Raw genomic sequence first — 22,167 nt, 5'->3', positions numbered from 1 at the left:
ATTACATAATGATTAGTCTTATCAAAATAACCACAGTTGGGACTGCATATAGCAAACACATCTAAAATCTATGTCTTTATTGAAACTGATGTCAAGAAGGTTGTCAAATACCTGCTTTAGCCATCTGGGAATTAAAGAATTGTGCTTCATGGTACAATTTCTCCCTGTGGATTAAGGCGAGTGACCTCATCTATAGCTAAGGCCAGAGGAAATGTATCCAATTGGAGAGCAAATTACTAGAGGAGCCAGGTAGAATGTTTTCTCTTCTATTGCTTCTCGAATAATTGCACCCTTTGGATTCTTAGTAAAATTTAGTGTTAGATAAGGTCGCTGACTTATGTCAGCTTTGACAACTTAATTTCTGTGTAAGCTTGCATCGTCAGTGTGAGCAGGACTGTTTCTCAGACTTAAATCCATAATGGCTTGGGAAAGTTTTAGGAAAACAAATAATAGGTGGAAATTGATACATGTTATAAGGGTCTAGTGGCAGAACTATAGCTAGTTCATCTTCAATATGAGGCAAAAAAATGAAGGCAACATATTAAAGAAAATCTTCTGAGGGAAATTCTTATAGAAACAGATGCAACGAGACTGCATAAACAGACTGTTAGGTAGTTGCAGGCTAATAGAAAGTGACAAATTTTTATTTCTTTCCTGTTGTTCAGATAATTGTTTTAGTCCAGAATTCTAAAAGAATAATAGATGAAAATGGGAGGAAAATGATATTCTAGTTGTTATGTCCCTGAAGAGTCTTCTTCCCATTTTATGCTTTTGAGTTGTCATTGATAGTCACTTCCAAATGTTTTCAATCATAATAATCTTACTGCAGAATTGTTCAGAAAATGGAGTGTCAGGGGGTTGGCATTTTCTAAGTACCTAGTTCATTTTATAGAATGTTATTGAGAGAAGATTAGTGAGTCTCATTAGCATATACTCTCATCTTCTCAGCCCTAGAACTAATTGTTGGGTGTGGTGACAAACACATTTAACCCCAGAATTTTGGAGATTGAAACAAGAAGGTTCTGAGATTAGGGCCAATTGACTATGCAGTGAGACTTTGTTAAATAACAAAATAATCTCACAAATATTGGTACTAATTGACTATGTTTCAATATTTTATTTCTGAGAATATATTAATTCTACTTTATATTGGGTGTCATTATGTTATTTTTGTACATGTACAAAAGCTAGTTCCAGGACAATCTACAAAACTACAGAGAAACCCTGTCTAAAAAAGAGAAAGAAAAAAGAAAACATTGTCTAATAGCTATCATTCTTTCATGTACTTGAACGTGTCTTGCCTCATTTTTCATTCATGTAGCTAGTGACATTTGGACTCCGTAGACTGAACAGGTGTGCAATGATGAGCTCCTTTAGTGGATGTCTATACAGTTTGGACATGGTTGAAAGCCAGTAGACATATATAGCCAATTTTGCCAGGATGAAATTCTCCCCAATGAGGAACAGATGTTAATATAGATAAAATGATCATAATATTAGCATCTTAAATTTGCATTGATAGCATTATTTCCTCTCCTTAAATGCTTTAGAATTTGTTATAGATAGCATTGGTTTCCTAGAAAAATCACTTCTTTAAGGATAGCATAGCTACATCATAAAGAATAATTCAGAAAAATGGTAACTCATGTAGGATTGCATGTCGTAGTTCACATAATGTAAGTTGATTTAAATATTTGACTTAGAGCAATCTCACAAAAGTAGAAATGAACATACTAATTTTTTTAAAAAAATATATGTGATATGTTATTGTGTGATGTGATGAAGTTTGAAGTATTCTTTAAAAAGAAAATTGTTTTCTGGTAATGTCTACTCTCATAAAATCCTGCACCGCATTTTTTCCATTCTAAAGAATTATCACTACCACCACACTTTGAACTCATTTAAATGTACTCCTGAAGGTGAGAAATCACATTTCAAAGCTGTTTTTCTAGCCAAATGGATGCTCAGTGTCTAATTGTGAGTACAGTACAGTAGTAATGAGCAGACACTACCTCACAGTAGTACTGAAATATGTCTTTCTCGTTTTAGTAATTTGTAAGTTTTTAAATAAATGTATTAATACTAATTAAGATATCAAAATGATGTTTTGTGATTCTTTTTTCATGGAACAATAGTTTATTATAGAGCATTTTGAAGAAAGAAAACTATTCTTTAAAATAGTTACTCTAGGAATTTCAAGGCAATTTTAGAATGTGTATTAGTTAATGAAATATTATTGAAACTACCAAATAATTGCGAAGATAAAGCCCCAATTAGATATCTCTTGACCCCAAATGGAGCATACAGTCATGGGAATGGATTTACGTCAAAACCTGTTCTTTTTTTGATTTATTAAAAATTTCCACCTCCTCCCTTCCTCCCATTTCCCTCCCACTCTCCCTCTCTCCCTCCCCCTCCCTCTCCAGTCCTAATAGAAGTCAGGGTGCCCTGCCCTGTGGGAAGTCAAAACCAGTTCTTGGCCAAAGGGGCTCCAGGGAAGCTTCCAAATATCTCAGGCTATTTTCAAGGCTATATGTTTCTCTCCACAAACTAAGCATAATGTACGATTGTTGAAGACAACACCTAGAGAGTGCACTGAGCAGGTCTCCGCCTAGAGCTTCCATCCCTACTGATCAGTGTTTATAGTATGGGAAGGTTTTCTGCACACTACCAAAAAAGTGAGGTAAACAATCTCCAATCTTTAACAATCTCCTGGCTGAAAAGTGTGGTGGTAGAGTATTCACACAATTCTTGTGCTTGTAATTGAATTCAGAACCCATCCAAGAAATGGAAAACATGCAGGCTCTGTCTGCATGGCCAAGAACCTGAGATAAGGTACAATTAAATAGGATTGTTCTGCTAAAGAAATGCAGCAATAAAACGACTACTAATGACATTCTGCTATTCTCACAGACCAATGTCTTCATCAGTAATTGTCAGATAAACTTCCTCTGATAGGAGATAGAAACAAATACAAAGTCTTATCATAGGCAAGTAAGTTGAGAGTACTATATAAGATATCTCCATTATATAACTCCTTAGAGGATCAGGGAACTCTGCAGAAGAGGAGGCAGAAAGGTTATAGGAGCTAGTGAACATGGAAGACATCTAAATAACAAGGCCTTCTACACACAACCAAAGTGACACATATACAAACTCATAGATACTGTAAGAGCATGCAGGCAAGGTCAGATGAGGTCCCAGTGCTGAGAAGGGAAATAGACCCAGTTCTCCATCTCTAATACAGTAGTTATCTCTAATTTGATAGCTGTCTGTAAAGGAACAATTTGAGTTCCCATGAAGACTCTCACTGACTATACATTTAAAGGCAGGCCCTATATCCAAATGTTGATTGCCAACACACACACACAAGCCAACTCCACAATGGCACTTTGAAAACTTCTGTTTTCATCTCATAAGGCTTTGTCTGTATACATTTTTTTGGTCTTACAGGTCTTTTGGTTATAGATTATGGTTTCCAATTTCATTCTATGTAGGCTTTCTAACTTTGTGTTTGTGATTGTGTGCTTCTCAGCATGTGTGTGTGTTTCTTGTGCTTCTTCTTGCATCTTTTTACCCATTTGTTTCTTTTCTATTTATGCTTGCTCGCTTTTATTTTATCTTGTTTTATTATTTTAGGTGCCAATGTATGCTTGATTGTTAGCTGGTTAAAAAGAAAAAAGAAAGATGTGTATTTAGATAGATAAAAAAGTGGGAAGGGTTTATGGTAGAGACAATAATCAGAATATATTGAGTGAAAAGAATGCATTTTTCACTTTAAAATAAGTGAAGCTGTCAATTTTCCCCCAAATTATAGCTATTCTTAATAAGTGTGTCATTGGATATATGGGAAATAATTTTCCATCTCCATAATTCCCTCTGTTTATGTTTTCTTTATTGCTTCTCTTTCTGTTCTCGGGTGTTGAAAATTTCTTTCACTTTCTGTTTTTTTTTTTTTTTGTTGGATTTCTTGTCTTTCTTTAAAGGCTTTATAGATTTCTTCAAAGTTTTTATTTTCTTCCATATCTTTAAGAGAATTTTAAGTTTCTCTTTAAAAACTACTATCATCTTCATGAAGTTGGTTTTCACATATATACCTCTCTATTTTGAACCTTTGCTAAAAACATGGGAATTCCACAAATAATTGAATTACTAGAGCCAAATAATTTTGTGACTAATTAATGTTATACTTTATTTTAAGGTTTAAAATGCACATACATATTTTAAAAACAAAAATTTTGAATTGTTCTGTACATTTCATCATTAATCTTGAATTTATTGATCTTTGTGTGGTGCCAAGAAAGCATAAATATGATTTAGGAATTGAGAATATGGTACATATAACACTTTCACAAAGGTAGGCAGGACAGTAAATGTGAGGGCTAAATGAAGAGACTTTTTTCAAATAAAATAGGTGATTCTATTTATTCAAAGGATCTCAGATTGATACAAATAACTATGAGAAATGGGACAATTTTTATCACACCCAACAGTCACTTTCAATAACCGCAACATTTGCAGTTTAAATCCTGTTTGTTCTGAAGCTGAGATGCAGACTAAACATTTGACTGTTTTAGTCTCTGGAACACAAAACTCATTTTAATTAAAATATTGGACCTAAAAACTAAGAACTAAGCTTTCTTTTCAGGACAAAAAAAAAAAAAAGACCCAAAATAAGAAATGACTAAAACGCCTCTTCAGTTAAAAAAGGGGGCAGTCTAAGGGTAAATGGCTGCTCAGAGACTGGAACTGGTATTTGATAACAGCAATGTCATTGTACTCTTACCCATCAGAAAAGCTTTTCTTGCCCTTTGATTAATGTGATTTCAAGAAAATTGTGATATGTTTAATTGTCGATTCATTGTTATGATATTGACCTGATATTTGTAGCTACATATAAGATGTTGAGAAAAGTTGGTATTGACCTGATGATGTTTGAAATTGCTGAGAAAAGTTTGACATACCTTGTAAATTTTGGGACTTAATGCATATGCTAAGAATTTTAGATTTTGGTACAATGTAAAATATTTAAGGGGTGCTCTAAACTAGCTTAAATAAAGATTTTCAACTCAGGCAACATTTTCTTTTTTTAAATAGGAGACCTTGGGCTGGAGAGATGGCTCAGCGGTTAAGAGCACTGACTGCTCTTCCAGAGGACCCAGGTTCAATTCCCAGCACCCACATGGAAGCTCACAACTGTCTGAAAATGCAGTTCCATGAGATCTGACACCTTCACACCAATGCACATAAAATAAAGTTAAGTAAAATCATTAAAAAAAATTAAATAGGAGACCTTTGGGAGCATAATTATTCATAAAGCCTTATAATTTATCCTGACAAGAAAGTATGGCTCCAAGAAATAGAGCCCAAAGGTATCTCTCTACCCTAATCACTTTCCTTCACAGAGATCAGCAGTCAATGATGGGTTTGAAGTTTCTCCCTTACAAAAACCTAAGACAGGAAGTTGCAATGCCTAACTTCCAACGACAGGTAATTTTGGGTAAAAGGAGAAGTTTTTGCTCAAGGCAGATGCAATATTCTGTCCTATTGCAGAAGCACAGTTTTTTTTTATTTTAAAATTATTAAGAGAGAGTGAATTGTGGGACAATATTATACAGGCCACATATTTCTGCATTGTATTAGTGGCAAGACGCTCAAGCCACAGTGGCAAAGGAGGTGCTAAAAGCATCTTCAGACTGGCTATCTTCTGGAGTCCGGATATGCTGATCATGTTCTGCTCCCTTCTTTGTAGGGACAGCCTGGGAAGAGGTGTTAATCCAAGCTAGTGACAGAGCTCTGGATGTGACTTTAGTCCCACTACCCCAGAAACACAATGTTAATGAATTTCCCCCTTAGTTTACCTTGGAAGACAAAACCTGTCTGGAGAATAAATGCAGGTGATCTTCAGGATTTGAATGAACCATGAGACTCCCTTCCAATATTGTTGTGTGAACTGTGTTACAATTATTCCTGCACCTCAGCGCCTGTCCAGAGAATAGTTTATGTTGGGGTTGGGCCCCAACAGGTAATCAATGGCATGCTACTATTCACAAAAGTAACAGAACTTTTATCACAATTTTGAATGATAAAATAATCATGGGAAATTCTGTATTGGGAGTATATGCATTATCAACAGAAGTCTCTTCTTTATTCACACCAATCCAATTACTAAAAACTATCAGAGACAAGAGTAAGCAAGTGTTGTATAGAAACCTACATCAGACTTAATTAGTTTAAATCAAGTTTTTGTCATGATCACATGAGAACACTTCTTGAAATTCAAAATTAGAAAGAAGATATGCTCACTGGTGGGGAGACAGGCTATAAATTAAGTAATATACTAGCTAGTACTAAATAACTTGAAATACAGAGATATTTTTGTTTCTTACAAGTAAAATGTTCAATATAGGATACAGCTGATTGATCAAACATTAGATTTAACTAATTTATATAAGGCAATTAAAATATAATATCTTCTGTATGTGGAAGTGCAACTCCAGATTGGCAATAAAAAATAAATTAGACAAGCTGGGCGATGGTGGCACACGCCTTTAATCTCAGCACTCGGGAGGCATAGACAGGCGGATCTCTGTGATTTTGAGGCCAGCCTGGTATACAAGAGCTAGTTCCAGGACCGGAACCAAAAAAGCTACGGAGAAGCCCTGTCTCGGAAATTTAAAATAAACAAATTAGACAAAAACTTAATTTTAAATTTTTTCAAAAACAATTTTTAAGGGAGAAAGTTAAACTATCCCTACATAAAATCTTTAACAGTATTTTTTGAACAGTAAAACAAATGTTAGCAGTTGTACTCAATAATGGCTTAGAAAAGATTCTTTTATTTTCTAGAAAGTGACCAATTACAGATAATAATTGGCTTGCTTTTACCTTAATCCACCAATATTGTAGGTTTTGGTGGACAGCATTGAAGTACTAAACCTACTAAATGTGTTTTACAATTTAACCCTTTAGTATGTAATTACATTGTGTTGTCCCTTGGAAAAGCGATTTAATTCAGCTTTCTTCATCTCCATTCAATAACTTGGTAATTTCTTCTTTGCTTTTGGAATCAGGGATCTTTTTGCAAAGACATAGATTGTTTTTAGAAACTGTAGAAAAATTTTCAGAGGGTGTAAGCCAGATGAATTAGCATAGACATGCTTGAGAACTTTCAGCACAGACACAATTTACTATAGAATCTAAGGACCAAAATCTGTGATGATTACTCAGAAGCTCTAAGTTCATTTACTGTTAAAATTTGAGTCTACAAATATTTTTTTATTTTGTTAAATATGACATATATTATTTAACATTTGCATATAAAAGTATTTGTTAAATAAACATAAAATAACAACATAAAATATATAGTATAATTTTCTATATGTGTAATATATATAGGATGTACTTTCTATATAGAATATACAATGTGATGGAACTATCTCTCTCTCTTTGTGTGTGTGTGTGTGTGTGTGTGTGTGTGTATGTGTGTGTGTGTTTGTGTGTGACAGATGTCAATATCAAGTGTCTTTCTCTGTTCTGCAGTTTAGATTTTGGAGATGGGTCTCTTTTTAGGGCATATAACCAATATTAGTTTACAGATAATTTATTAATTTACAAATACTTATTTGAATTTATTCACAAATCAAATTTTACTTTAGATGTATCTTATATCTTATACATTTCCTTTGTACTGTTTATAACCCCCTTTCTTATATTCATATAAAATTTTGTTTCATTTTTTATGATATTTTCATGCTATTTATAGATACTCCACAGGATTTGTAAATATAAATCTCTCTCTCTCTTTCTCTCTCTCCCCCTCACACATACACACACACACACACATTATGAGCCATAAATTTTGTTCATTTTACTTGTAATAGGAAATATTTGAAATAATTGAATATTTTTTGATTTCTTCAAAAATTTAGAACATCAAAGTTATATTTTAAATGCGATTTCAAGGTTACAGAAGGCTTAGATGTGGAAACAAATCTAAATGTGTTTCAGTTGGTTTATTCAAAGGGATAGCAGTGAAAGTTTGAATTTTAGTGTTAATTATCGCGCTAATCTGACATGGACAATCGTGGAATTAGTCATTATACAAAAGAAAAATGCAGTCTAAGGTAGATTAAAAGATAAATCTGGTTTTACATTTAGTAATATCTATTCTTCTATGTATTCTCTTTTTTTTGTATCATTTGACTGTAAATTTGTAATAGCATTTTCATGGTGTTGGATATGGCCTGGCAATTTATTCAAAGGTCTTCAACACCCATGGTGTGTTACTGTGCTGCTACTCTCATTGCCAAAGTGTATTTTCTATATCACCTCACGTTTGAAATGTTGGAGTACATATGAGTACAGAATTCAGTTTCTTTCCTCTCACTCATTTTACATAATCTGTAGGTTATTGTAGGAAAGGGATGAGGAGAAAAATTAAATCCATCATGTGAGGCTAAAGCAGCTTTAATAGGTGAGATGCAGTGTACTGAAACTTGGGTTCATAAACACCCAGGTGTTCATTTTATTGTATATAGATCCTTGTGATAAGAATCTGCAAGACACAGTCATTCAATGGGATGTCATGTGCATTGGCAATGGTAACAGAGGCTGGTGGCGTGGGTAACACGGATAGTCTACATATGATGCTAGTAAGGTTTACAGAATGTGTGTCTGTTATCAGTGTTATTTAGACAAAGAACCAGCAAAATCAAATTTTAGAGATTTACAAATATGGAAATTAAATGGGTGACTTTAAATATATGGTTGGCTAGTTCATCAATGGTTACCCACATATTGAAAAGACAGAGACCACGATGTCTATTTAGTCAATGACGTGAGGAGAATATCCAATCCCTGTCCCTTTCTGAAGGTCTGGCAGCTTCCTGAAAAGTCACTAAAACTGAGACCTCAATGAAAATTTCAAAGATTTGTGATGTCCACTGGTACAATATTTGACAAGCATTGGGTCATATTGAAAGAAAGCAATATACATATGTGTATCAGCTTCCTTTTCCTCCAAATTTGTTTCATTAGGATTCTCGCTAACTTATTACTATCTCCCTCAACTATCACTCCCTATCTATCACTATTGATTATCTTTCATAATTATTCTTACCATGTTCATAGATATTTAAACAACAATCTGGAGATATACTATAATTTTTGTTGTGGTTTATTTATAGGTTTGTTTGTTTTGTTGACTAGGTTATTTAGTCAGTATTGTTTTAGAAGTGGATGAAATTATCCAACTACTACAGAGCTAATGCATATAGGATGATATTGAGAGAAGTAGTTGTTTTAGATGGCAAAAATCTTACTTGAGTCTTCATGGCTAAACTGCTTAAACAACAAAAGCAATTTAAGGACCAGCATCTTTATTGGGAAAAAAATAAAATATACTCAAGAAAAAATTCCAATATAATCACCAATATGTTATCTTTTATCTTCATTCAAAATTTCTCATTTTGAATGGAAAATGGAATCTGTATGGAGTTGCATTTTCTGGCTATGATACTTCTCTTCCAATTAAGAATGGAGTAGGAAATGTATGGATAACAGTGGTATAAGAACTCTTGTTTCCATTAACCTTAATTATAATTTTAGAGCTTTCTAGGTTTTTAAGTATATATATTTAAAACTAACTAATAACTAACAGAATACCTTCAATGGTTTTATTTATCCAATTAAGGATGTTTTCAATATGGAAACTAAATAGAAGGCACTGCTAGAATTGGATCTGCTTATCTTTCCCTTGTAGGTAATAGAACACAACAAAAACACTTTTATCTCTAGAGAAATTACAACAATTAGTGCCACCATAAATTACTGCAACTGTGAAAGAGTGCTAATTCTTGCCATATTCCTGTTTACCACATCTATCTCGACAGTGCAAAGCCAGATATGTCAAAAAGAGTGACACTTGATTAGCCTCTGCATAATTAGGTTGTGATTCCAATCACAGATGGATTTCCAGATATGGTAGCTCCCTCAGAGAAAATTAAGAGAGACCTTGACACCTGGCATACAAATATTGAAATGAAAATACATTTTTTAACATATCTTTGCCAACCAAGAAAAGCTTAAGCAGTTTTCTGTCACACGATAAATATCTTATTTCTCTTTTTTAATTTATTTATATTTATTTTAATGCCTACCACAATTTCCCCACCCTCCGCTGCTCTAGTCCTCCCTGACCATGCCTCTCATCTACTGCCCTCCTCCTCCAGTCCTCCTCCTTACTCTCCATTCAGAAAAAAGCAGACCTGGCATGGGCTTAAACACAGCAAGGCACCTCTTCCCCCTGCATCACAACTAGGTGAGTTGAATGATGCGAAATAGGAGGAGAGTTATGAAATGTTTTATTTCATTTTTCTAGTTCATGGTAAAGAATTGTTGTTGAAACTATGCAGAGTTAAACACCACTGAAGAATGTCTGTTTTGGTAAATTTACTGCATTCCTGATTCTAATGGCTTTACAAAGTTGGTAGCCACAAGTATAATATATTTATATCCTTATATTCAAGTAAACAAAAATGAGAAATACATGATATTCAAGTATCTGCAAAATTGACACAATATTGAAATTTCATGGAATATACAATATTTACTAATATTATAAAATAGAAAAACAAACAAACAAAATGGTAGCACAAAACAAAAATCAGCATTACTTAGGGAATAGATGTAGCGAGCCATGTTAAGATTTTGAAGGCAATGGGTAATTTTTCAAATTTTGAATTTATTTTACAGGTGTTTTATTGAGAATTTATGCATGTTCATCAGGGAAATTGCTCCGTAGATTGGTTTTTTCTTTTGTCTTTATCCAACGTTGGTCTTGTGGTAATTCTTGTTTCATAATGATTTGAAAATTTTCCTTTTTTATCTATCTCATTGAATAATTTGAGGATTATTAGGGTTAGCTCCTGTTTGAAGGTCTGATTGTGAGCATATTTCCGCCTTGTCTGAAGATCAGAGAGATTTAATTTGTTTTAGTCATTGACAACAAGTTTGGCTACACACCCTGACCTAAGCTGTGTTTAATTGGTCTTTTGACATTAAAATGGCCCACACAGGTAGACCCATTCCCCAACCCCCCATCCCTCATCAAAGTAAAAAAAAAAATCAAACATTTCTGCTCGTTCTTTTGAATTAGGAGGTTTGACCTTGGGAGTGATTGCCTTCAGGATTTTTGGTCTAGGGTGGGTTCACTGACTAAACAGCAGAATGATTTTCTCATAGATTCATTGTCTCATATCTCTAAGTATTGAAACAAGTACCTGTTCTAGTTTTCCTTTGATTTATGATAAAGCAGTCTTTCGTTTTCATCCCCTGTTGTATTGGGGTATAAAAGTATATGAAAAATTAAAATCAGGGATTTTCACAGGTACTCCCTCCCTAACTACCCTATGTTTCCTGCTTTATTATTTTCACTTGCGTTTTTTTGTTTGTTTGTTTGTTTGGGTTTTTTTTTTTTTGTCCTCCTTACTATTCTTCTACTCCCCATGTCCCTACCCTGGTAAGTGGTATTTTTGTCAAAGGTGGTGTCTGATATCTGTTAAATTTTGCACTGAACTGTTTGGCAATTAGAATATTTGTGTTTGAAAATATTTAATAATATTTTAGGTATTCTTGTTTTCAATGAAGATGTTAAAAAATCTAATGTAGAAAACACAGAATCTTCAATAAATGATATTACTCAAGTTGGATAACTACATATAAACAGTGAGACCAGATCCACCATGAATAAAACTCAAATCCAAAGCAACTGAAGATCTCAACATAAGAGCTGATGTTCTAATTTTCATGAGTGATAGAATGATTCTCTTGAATACTAAAGGCTGTCTTGTAAAAAGACTAATGTCCTGTATACATTACCACTTTTCAAGTTGTGGGTCAGTGGGGCAACAGAGGCCTTCTAAACTTTATAGGTCATTTTTAATACACTTATTTACCTTACAGAACTTGATGGTAATTTCCTGTTGCTGAAGATACTACAAATTTTTAACATAGATCATGGAAAAATTAAGCTAGTATCTAACCGAAAACTTTGTTACTTGTGTTTAGCTTGCATAGTGTTGGAAGAGTTTATTATATTACTAGTGAAGAAAAATAGTCATCAGCGGTCTTACTCACCTGTAAAACATGAGGACTGCAATGTCTACAAATATTTCCATATATACGCATTGGTACAATAGTAGTAAAAATATTATCTCTGTAATCAAAAAATTGTAAAGGTACTCAAAGCCTGATCCACAACATTGAACTCAGAAGTCATGTCTGGCAGCTTTAAGAGTCTAACACCTGTGACAGGTTTGATTATTGGTCATATGTGATAACCTAGTACTCTGGTTCTTATTAAATATACATAGAAATAAGTTGCTTTCTTTATTCACATAGATTTTTGCAACTCTCATCATTTCACAAAGAAACATCTTTTCTCAACGGATGTAGTTAATACAGGCATACAGAACTGAATAGCATAGTATAGAGGATCGGGGACTGAAGAGTGCCCAAATATAAGCTGTGCACCCTTAGTTCCTTGTCTGCTTTCCTCCCTTACAGATTAAGAAATTGAAGGACATAGAAAGAGGAAAGTATAGTTGACATCAGCACAAAACTGTGCTTAACTATAAATTACCTCTTATCAGTAAAAGATCAGCTGGATTCTATATTATATTAAAATTGATTTCTTCTTATAATGTTAATTTTATTAGCAAAGTATAATAGATTCTGGTTTAGGTAGATAGTGAGCTATGTTTCAAACAGGTAATGCTTATATGCAAGCAACTAAAACTCAAAGTTATCTTTGTTACATAACTAAAGTTGTTAGCAGTAGTAATATATGCAGTAAAGGAAGAAAGTAGTATAAACTGACTTGAACTCCTTGTGTGTGTCTTGTTTCATTTTCTGCTTTCTTGAGCTTTATATATTTCTGTCTGATTCATTTTACTATTTCTGTATATGCTATGTTCTAAAAGAATGGCATGCGTAAATTGCAAGCGACCCTCTACTTTTGGCTTCTGAAGATTTAGACTAACTATAAATATAACCCCAACAACAGAGACAATGAGAGGAACAATTAATAAATGATAACTTCTGAAACTGAAAAGCTTCTGTTAAGCAAAGGTCATGGTCAACAAGTAAAAACGACAGCCTACAGAATGGACAAGATCTTCATTAACCCCACATCAGACAGTGGTCTGGTCTTCAAAATATACAAAGGATTCAAGAAATTGGTCATCAAAAGAACAAATAAACCAATAAAAAATAGGTCACAGGCATAAACAGAGATTAGATTCCTCTATTGAGAGGAATCTAAAATGGCTGAAAGACACTGTCATTCGAGAAATGCAAATCAAAACAACTCTGAGATTCCATCTTACACCTGTAAGAATAGGCAAAAGCAAAAACACTGATGACAACTTATGCTGAAGTTGTTGTAGGGAACACTCCTGCATTGCTGGTGGGAATGCAAGCTGGTATAGCCCCTTGGATGTCAGTGTGGTGATTTCTCAGAAAATTAGGAAACAACCTTCTTCAAGACCTATATCCAAAAGGATATCCTTATATCCAAAGTATGCTCAATCATGCCACAAGGACATGTGTTCATCTATGTTCATAGCAGCTTTGCTTGTTATAGCCAGAACCTGGAAACAACCAAAATGCCCCTTGACCAAGAATGGATAAGGAAAATATGGTACATTTACACAATGGAGTACCACACAGCAGACAAAAACAAATGGCATCTTGAATTTTGCAGGAAAATTGATGAAGCTTGAAAACATCATTTTGAGTGAGGTAACCTAGACACAGAAAGACAATTATCAATGTACTCACTCATAAGTGGTTTTTAATCATAAAACAAAGAAAACCAGTCTACAAATCACAATCCCAGAGAATTTAGACAAAAATGAGGACACTAAGAGAGACATACATCGATCTAATCTACATGGAAAGTAGAAAAAGACAAGATCTCCTGAGTAAATTGGGAGCATGAAGACATTGGGGGAGGGTTGAAGGGGAGAGAAGAGGCAGGAAGGGGAGCAGAGAAAAATGTAGAACTCAATAATAATCAATAAAATTAAAAAAAATATTAGAACATAATAATTAGACATTAGAAAAAGGTGCAAAGTCATGATGAGTGCTGGATTTCATTTTTGGGGTTTGTTGGGGCATTATTTTCCTGTGCATCACTGCTGAATATCTCTGGCAATGCTATTAGAACCTCGAATCCAAACAGAGATATTTGATATTATATCTTCCTATTCAGTATTTTTAAAGAATGTGGGTAATTATACCACATAGCATCCCACAAATTATCCCTTTTTTTCTTACATATTAGTCACGATGTATTTTTTTTGTTTAACTCTTCTCTGATTTGTGAGTTTCTGTCTGTTTAATTTTTCTTGCTAGAAAATAAAGATTAAAAATCATGGTGTTATATCCAATATATTGTTATTAAGAACTTTAAGGAGGTATTAAGTATGTGGTATCTCCTAAAGGAACCAAACTTTCCAGAGACATGCTTACCAAAACCCCATATACAGAAACTAGAAAATACAAAATATCTTATACTGAATTTAAAGAAGTTTTACCATGAGCATAGGTAGGCAACACAAGATACAAAATTTAAAAATATTGTCCATATATTTTAGCTATCTAATTCTTTATACTTAAGTTAGAAGAATCTACATCAACTGTTATTTCAATGTTTTGAGATATATTCTAAAAAACAATGTGTTTAAAAAATAGTAGCATATTGATGAAAGCAGATTATCATGCATGTATGTAAATAGATGGTCTTTGGTGATATGATAATCCTATAAATTCTCACAGGCAGAGATGCAGAGAATAAGTAATCAGGCTGAACGTAAAGAGTCTTCAGAAGGGACATTTTTCATGTATGATAGTCACAGAACTATTCTCTCTGTGGTGCCCAAATTGGGATATAAAAAGAGGATTAGTTCAGTTTAACAACACATGAGTGGCGACTTTATACCATTTGCAAACACATTACAACTTCCTCATGCCAAACTACACTATACCATTTCACAAAAGCAGAAGCTGCATGAGAAATAGACACGTTATGTATTCGTTTACATCTGTCTGTATAAAGAGATTAAAATTAAATGAAATTTGATGAGAAGTTCAGTCTCTCCCAAAAGGAGGACTGTCATGTAAAAGTATATTTCTTTCTAAAACTCTTGTGAAATAATGTTATCAAATTATCTCAAAAAAATGTTATAACTTATTTTCCGATCAGATAATTTAAAAAGTGGAAAACAGCCATATGAATAAATATAGCATTTATAAGCTTATTTGTTACATTTGTACATGCCATTACGTAGACAATATTTGACATTTTAGAACGTTCTACATTTTTATTTTTTGTTTTGCTTGTATGTATACGTGGCAGGATGCAGGTGTCATAGCTCATGTATGGAGTTCAGAGGAAAGCTTGCACCATTCTCTCCTTTGACAATGTAAGGTTCAGTGTAAATTCCTGATTAGGCTAATTAGTGAGTGTTTTACCCGCTGACCCATCTAGTAGGCAAACTGTAGCATGTAAATACATTCATCTAATGTATAATTACCACATAATAATTGACCTACAACAGTCACAGACATTAAATATTGGTAATCCTTTTGGGTTATATAAATGTTCAAAATATCTCTATTAGCCATTATAAAATAAACAAATGGTCACTTTCAGTCATTACTCTCTATGTTACAAAATAGTTTATTCTCCCAATTGACAATATCCTTATAGCCATGACCTTTTGTACTGCGTACTGCACCTCCGTGTCTGCGCTCTGTGGGGTGGCACCCAGTTCGCGAGCTTCGGGGAGGGAGGCTGGAGGTTAAAATACACAGACACACACAGACAGAGAGATAGCGCGACACGGGTCATCCTTGAATTCCCCAAGAAGGCCCCCTTTATTGTGTTCAGGGGCAGATTATATAGAGATAGCCACGCCCCAGCCAAACCCACCAGAAACCACTCTCCTGCCATCAGGAACTCCTGAAGGTCTCGTGCTCAGAGCAGCTGTAGGCACTCAGATCAGAGGATTACAAGAAATTCAGGATCTGGGGTCTCACTGCTCCCAACACTTTTTTCTTTACACAACTGCCCACTTCCTTTGAAATCCAATGGCAGAATGACTATTATTAATTTTGCTATTGCTTGTGTGGCTGCTGGTTCCGTTCAGTGCCTTGGCATTCTAGGAATTCACCCTACCACTGAACTGAATTTTAGTCCCAAATATTTATTCCTTCAAGTAAACACACAGTGATAAATGGAGGCTTGACAGCAATATACAACATAACAGAAAACAAAAAAAATGGGTTTCATGTTTATTTTTACTAAACTTCTGTACCTAAAGATAGGTGATATGTGTCCTATTCTAGCTTACAAAATTTTGCTTAACATTTTTATTCTATTGTTCATTGCCTAGGTGTTATTATGTAACATGTATAAAGTTGGATTCAATTATTGAAATTTGAGACACCACAATTAAACTAAAATCAGAATACTTTACACAGAAAATATTAAGATAATTATCATTACCATTAATGATGTAAATTGATATACACAGAAAAATAATAAAACACTTTACAAAGATATATATTTTCCAATTTTGTATTTTTTAAAACTTGAAACCAATGACACACAAATCAACTTCTTTAAAGACCCCAAATCATCCACCAAAGAAACTGCTGTTAGAAATAGTGGGAGCATATTACCTAAAATCCTTGATAGCCAAATTTCAGTGAACACCTTACCATGGGATGCCCATACCTAAACGATATGTCAGCATTGTAACTTCTACATCCATGTCTCACAGTACATCTTGGCCGAGAGATGAAACAATTTTAACAGCCAGAGGGTAATGAAATCCATAATGAGATTGTGCCTTCTAGTTATGATAGGGAAGCTCTGCCAATGAAGATGAATTCTCAACAATGTGGCTGCCTCCACAGGACCTGAAAATTCCATTCAGATTTTACATCACAAAATCAATAGTGGAAAAGCTCACAGAATGCTTTCCATAGATGAAGACCTACAAGGAATTAGCTCCTGTCGAGAGGGGAGAATTAGTTTTCCCCTGACATGAACTTTCTCATCCGTTGTCTGAAACAAAGTTGTCAGCTCTCAAAATGTACTTTTAGACAACATTGAAAAAAATCAGTAGGTTTATTCCTTTGTTATGTAATGGATAAGAAAAGGGAGTAATGAATTTTGAGGTGTGTTTAGGTGAGGGAAACATGGCATGGGTTGGAGAGAGGAGAGATGGGAAATAATATAATTTTATTTTAATTAAATATTAAAAATGGACTTGACCAGGGTTAAATTGTTTGAAAATTCTTTGGTGCAGTGAGTTTTGCACATTTGTTTAACAAGGAATACATTGTTGGTCAAAAAGAAAATTATGGTTCATATTTTAGAACTCACTTCATTTAAACTGTAAAATTTGAGAACTAGGAAATATCCCTTCTGGAAAACCTATTTAACTATCTGTGCACAAACATTCTACACAAAAAAAGTAATATATTTAAAGCATTCATGTCCCTTAATCTCTTAATTTCTCTCTTAGTTCCCATCTGAGTTTACCATAATATTTGTTAAAGTGTATAACATGTACATTAATATCTAAATAGTAACAAGAGATAAAAACAGTCCAATATTGTCACTTTGCAATAATTTTTACCTCTTTAGAATTATTAAAACCTTGAAAATTTTAGTATTATTTTGAAATGTTTTATTAACTGTAGCCATATTTTACTTTGACTGTGTTTTTTAATATGTGTATTATATTCATAATAGGAAAATAAAATAAACTGGAGATTTAAAATTAAATGATCTTTCTTTACTATATTCTTCTGACTAAAATGAAGGATAGCAAAATAGGTAATTTTGTAAATTTAGTAGATTTTAAAAAAAAATAGAAACATAAGTTCCCACTCCCTCCCCTCCTTCCATTTCCTCCACACACTCTCCCACCCCATCCAGTCTAATGCTCAGAGAGGGTTTAGGCACATTGCTTTGGTGAAGGTCCAAGGCCCTCTCTACTATATCTAGGCTGAGCAAGGTACACATCCAAAGAGAATAGCTTTCCAAAAAGCAAGTGTATGCAGTAGGGATAAATCCTGGTGCCACTGCCAGTGGCCTCTCAGTCTGCTGCAGCCAAGCAACTGTCAACCACATTCAGAGAAACTAGTTTGGTCCTAGGCTTGTTCTTCCCAGTCCGGCTGGAATTGGTGAGCTCCCATTAGCTCAGGCAAACTGATTCAGTGGGTAAACCCATCATGGTCTTGACCTCCTTGCTCATATTCTCATTCCTTCCATTGCTCAACTTAAATTTGGAAGCACAAGCCAGTGCTTGGATGTGGGTGTCTTCCTCCATCAGTTGCTCGATGAAGACTCTATTAAGTTCCTTCAGTATTGGAGTAAAAAACAGGTAATTTTTAAAGATACAGAAATGTAGCCTGGATTGTGTATTAACATTGTTATGTTGCAATATTTGCCTGCAGCCCTATATTCAGGATTTTTTTTTTCAAGAAGTGACCTGTGTTTTGTCAAAAACTTTTCTACCTTTTATGATATGATCATCTGGTTTCTGTCCTTTAGGACACTCATGGCCTGGACTATGTTTATTTATTTACATATGACAAATCATTTCTGCATCTCTGGGATGAAATAAACTTTTCAGAGTGAACAGTTTTTTTGTTGTATTCTTGAGTTCAATTTGTAAGTATTTTTAATGAGGAAATTTAATTCATGCTTAACAATTATATATATTTTGGGGTATATATGTCTTTGGGTTTGGTACTATAGTAACACTAGCTTCACAAAAGGAGTTTGGAACTATTTCTTTCCTTTTCTTGTTTGTGGGAATTTGGGAGAAGTATCGGGGTTCGTTATTGAACTTCAGTCAAATTCAATTCAGAATTTAACTGGTTCTGGGCTTTGTTTCTTGGGAGAGGGTTTACTTCTAGAATACAAAAGCAATGAAAAGAAAACATATTTCAAGACCAAAAAAAAACCTAATGAGCTAAATATTGAGTTATAAAGATGAAATGCAAATATTTAAGAAACGTTTTTTAAAGGCCCCAACATCTGCAGCCATGAAAAAAAATACAAATTAAACCACTCTCAGATTTCCTCTTATTTTAGCCAAACTGACTAAAATAAATTCAAATAAACAAAGAAATGATGTAAAATGCTGACATGGATTCACCTTCGTTACTGGCAGTGGGAGTACAAAGTGATATCCTTTCTTAACTCTATATTAGCATCTAGTCTAGAGAAGAAGCATCTAAGGTCTGAACTGAATCCTGTTTCCTCTCCTGTGTGCAATGTGACTGAACTCCTTCAAGGGTGACTTGTACAAAGACACCGGTTATCTTGGAGAGATAATGCATACTCATTCAAAGAGTAGCCTCTTAAAATCTACTCTTTTTTTAGATATATAAATATCTAAATATCTAGATATATAAATATATATATATGTGTGTGTGTGTGTGTTTAGAGATCAAATATATATGAGTGTATATGTGTGTATATATGTGTGTGTATATATACTCATTATATATATGTATACACACACACACACACACACACACACACACACACACACACACACATATATATACACACACTCATTCATTTGAGAATTTCTTTTTATTTTTCTTTCGGAGTCAAACTACCAAGTGAGGCAAAACAGATTGAATCAGATTCTTTCTTGCCATAAAGCCTTACTGGATTTAGTCTCAAAGGTTTAAGTTCTGATTTGGAGGCAGTCTGACTCAGCAGCTGGAAAAGCTTTCCCAAGCGGCCAGGCGGCATCCTGAACTATTCAAAAAGATAAAGTCTGAAAAGGGTCCATTCAAATTAGGGACAAAAAGAAAAAGTGACCTTGGCAACAAAAGCTACAATAGATTGACAGGAAGGGAGCCAGATGGCTGAGCATGGTACAGTGTGAATTGGAAATGAGGCAATTCAGACAAGGGAATAAAACACTTCTTTAAAAAGCTACATTTAAAAAAAAAGCAATCTTAATGAAACTAGCTGTTTTCTCAACTTAAAATTACATAACTGTTATTATCATTATGTTACAGAATTAGGAGTAAATACGTTTGCTCATATTTTATTTTCAGAATTACTGAATTATACACAATGGAAACATCAATTTCTAGTTTAAAAACAAAAATGAAAAGAAGCTTACTTTTAAAGTAAGGTTTAACCACAAGACCCAACTACTGTAAGACAAACAAGGTGCATCAAAATCATATTCTGGTTTCTGGCATGCATCCACGAAGATGGACATCTGTATATCCTGAAGGGAACATAGCTGTGTGCTAGGCCCTGTGGCTGCTGGGAAGATCCAGTAAATTTACAGCAGGATTCAGGCTATACCCTGGAGCTCTTATGGCAACCTGTACATCTAATTGACAGCTTTTCAGCAGAAAGCATCAATAATCTTTTGTTGTGGGTTCCAGAACCCTAGCAGGACTCTAAGGGCTCATTTCAGCAAGTTATGGCTTTATAGGTCACCTTTGCAGCAGATTTTCACAGGAATCTCCTACTCTCTGAAAAGCTGGGTTAAAGTAAAATCAGAGTGAACCAAAGAATAGAGGCACAAAACACATTAATTGCTTGATTTCCCTTCAGAAAAGAGTCTATAAGCATATTACTTTGTTCCTCCCTCCCCATTCATCTCTCCAAACAAACCCATATACTCCCCTTTCTCTATCAAGTCTTGGACTCTTTTTTTTAATGGCTATATTTTTAAATCCCTAAGGGAAAATAATACTAATAAAATATAGAATGAAGTCAGTAATTATTGTAGTTTAATAAGAAAAGGCCATCGAAGTTATAACCTTGGAGGAGCTATTGTTCACTGATGTATTCCTAAGAAAAAGGAGTAAAGGAGTAACTACTTTGGGATCTGGCTACTACTGTGCTAATTAGGAATATAATCTGCCAAACTTAAATCCAGACAAAGTAAATTCTACACATTTTATATTATTCCAATCACACAACATTCTGAAAAAGAAAACTCAGGAAATAGTAAAATTGTTTTTACTGATCAAATTTGGAGCACACAATGATGATTTGTATTTTATATTGTGAACCTATAGCAAAGCTCAACACAAAGTGTGATACACATTAATAAGTGTTCATACCTCATGTTCAAAATAAAGCATGAAGATCTGGTTTAAGGCATATTTTGGAGGGGGGGCACCAGCTCGAGAAATTAAAAAAAATGACATGGAGACATTATTTGTTATGAAAATATTGTCTTAGATTCTTTGCTCCTAGCTAGTTTTTATAACTTAAGTTAACCATATCATCAAATTTGTTTACTTTATGTAGCTTTGTTACCTGTACTCTTCTTCAACATCTGCCTGGCATCTCTACCTTTTTACAAGCATTTTAGCTCTTCCTGGAAGTCCCATCTTTCTCTACTGCCTGATTTCTAGGCCTTTGGCTTTTTATTATGCCAATCACAGCATTATAATGTGGGATGATGCTCTTATACACTGTAAATATTTGCCACTCATATGTATTTAATAAAGTACTGCTGGGCCAGTCACCAGGCAGGAAGTATAGGTGGGTTAACCAGACTAGCAGGATTCTGGGAAGAGAAAAGGCAAACACAGTCATCAGACAGATACAGAGGAAGCAAGGTAAGAATGACTTAGTGAGGAAAGATACCAGGCCACATGACTAAACATAGACAGGAATTTTTGGTTAATATAAGTTTTAAGAGCTAGTTAGCAATAAGCCTGAGCTAAGGGACCAAACAGTCTCTAATTAATATAAGCCTCTGTGGGTATGAACAGTGGGAGGGCCAGGTAGGATAAAAATATCTGTCTAAAAATGGCAGCCAATGTGGGGCAACAACAACCACATAAAACTGGAAAGAGTTTGGGAAGGGATTCTAGACACAAAAGAACAGAGTTAAGAATGGCTTCTTGGTAGCAGAATTTTCGCAGGTAAGTTCTACTTGTTAGAGGCAAACTGAGGTGCAACTCCTTTAAGACAGACTTCATTACTCTACATTAATGGCAAATACCTCAAAGCTCTTTCAAAAGGTCCTGCCACCAATCACTCAAATGATGCTTATAAGTAGCCAGCTGCATGCATCTTGGTGGAGG

Source organism: Microtus pennsylvanicus, chromosome 6, assembly GCF_037038515.1.
Source record: "Microtus pennsylvanicus isolate mMicPen1 chromosome 6, mMicPen1.hap1, whole genome shotgun sequence".
Lineage (NCBI taxonomy): Eukaryota > Metazoa > Chordata > Mammalia > Rodentia > Cricetidae > Microtus > Microtus pennsylvanicus.
Note: the sequence above shows the minus strand (reverse complement) of the source record.